We start from the raw sequence: 1,993 nt of genomic DNA, 5'->3' as shown, positions 1-1,993 counted from the left end.
CACAACCTCCCTAGGCAGCCTGTTCCAGTGCTCCGTCACCCTCACCGTGAAGAAGTTCTTACGCACATTCATGCGAAACTTCCTATGCTGCAGCTTATGTCCGTTTCCCCTCGTCCTGTCTCCACGTACCACTGAAAAGAGACTGGCCTCACCACTATGGCCGCCACACCTCAGATATTTATAAACCTGGATCAGGTCCCCTCTCAGTCTTCTTTTCTCAAGGCTAAACAGACCCGGTTCACTCAGCCTTTCTTCATAGGGGAGATGCTCCAGGCCCTTCACCATCTTTGTGGCCCTCCGCTGGACTCTTTCCAAGAGATCCCTGTATCTTTTTTGTTCAGGGGAGACCAGAACTGGACACAGTACTCCAGATGAGGCCTTACCAGGGCAGAGTAGAGGGGGAGGATCACCTCCCTCGACCTGCTGGACATGCTCTTCTTAATGCACCCCAGAATGCCATTGGCCTTTTTGGCCACAAGGGCACACTGCTGGCTCATGGCCAACCTGTCGTCCACCAGGACGCCCAGGTCCCTCTCTGCAGAGCTCCTCTCCAGGAGCTCATCCCCCAGCCTGTATTGGTGCATGCAATTCTTCCTCCCTAGGTGTACGACCCTACACTTGCTTTTGTTGAACCTCATCCGGTTTCTTACTGCCCAGCTCTCCAGCCTGTCCAGGTCTCGCTGAATGGCAGCACAATCTTCAGGCATGTCAGCCAATCCTCCCAACTTCGTATCATCAGCAAACTTGCTGAGGGTGGCCACTATCCCCTCATCAAGGTCATTGATGAAGATGTTGAACAGGACCGGACCCAGCACAGATCTCTGGGGGACACCACTGGTTACAGGTCTCCAGCCAGACTCTGCACCACCACCAACGACGACCCTCTGCGCTCTGCCAGTCAGCCAGTTCTCAACCCACCTCACTGTCCACTCATCTATCCCACACTTCCTCAGCTTTGTTATAAGGATGTCGTGGGAGACAGTATCAAATGCCTTTCTAAAATCAAGGTAGACTACATCTATCTATTCAATATCTGGATGGAGATCACTGATGAGTGGTGTCTCCCATGGGTTGGTGCTGGGACCGATACACTTTAATATCTTTATCAATTACATTGACAGTGGGATCGAATACAATCTCAGCAAGTTTGCTGATGACACAAGTTTTGCATCAAGAGAAGTATGGCCAGCAGGTCGAGGGAGGTGATCCTGCTCTTCTGCCCTGCACTAGTGAGGCCTCACCTGGAGTACTGTGTTCTGACGTGGAGCCTCAGTACCGGAGAGACATGGACCTGTTGGAATGCATCCAGAGGAGGGCCACAAAAATGATGCAAGGGATGGAATACCTCTCCTATGAGGACAGGCTGAAAGAGCTGGGGCTCTTTCAGAGAAGGCTGAGAGATGACTTGATTGCAGCCTTTCAGTATTGAAAAGGGAGCTACAGGAAAGAAGGGCAGACTCTTTAGCAGGGTCTGTTGTGATAGAACAAGAGGAAATTGTTTCAAGCTTAAAGAGGGTAGATTTAGGTTAGGTATAATTAAAAAGTCTTTGACAGTGAGAGTGGTGAAGCTCTGGAAAGATATGTGATAGTTGCTCCATACCTGGAGACTTTCAAGGCAAGGTTGGATCAGGCCCTGGGCAATCTGATCTAGATGTAGTTGTCTCTGTTTATTGCAGGGGAATTTGGATAGATGATCTTTAAAGGTCCCTTTCAACTCTAAAGATTCTATGATTCTATTATTCTATGATTCCCATTGGATTATAGTGGCTTTATCTCGCTCCTTGTCACTACCTTCCAAAGGGCTAGATATTTTGGGAAAATAGGTCTTGTTAATAGACTGAGGCAAAATCTAACCTACTATAAATTTCTTGTTCACATGTGCTTTGTATTTCATGAATTCATATCCATGCATCAAAAATAATTCAGATGAAATCTCACAGGACTATAACAACTAAGAATATTAGTGGTCATTGTAAGTTCATCTTTTTTTTTT

Source organism: Meleagris gallopavo, chromosome 1 (assembly GCF_000146605.3).
Source record: "Meleagris gallopavo isolate NT-WF06-2002-E0010 breed Aviagen turkey brand Nicholas breeding stock chromosome 1, Turkey_5.1, whole genome shotgun sequence".
NCBI lineage: Eukaryota > Metazoa > Chordata > Aves > Galliformes > Phasianidae > Meleagris > Meleagris gallopavo.
The sequence above is the reverse complement of the archived record's forward strand: the minus strand, read 5'-3'. Positions refer to the sequence as shown.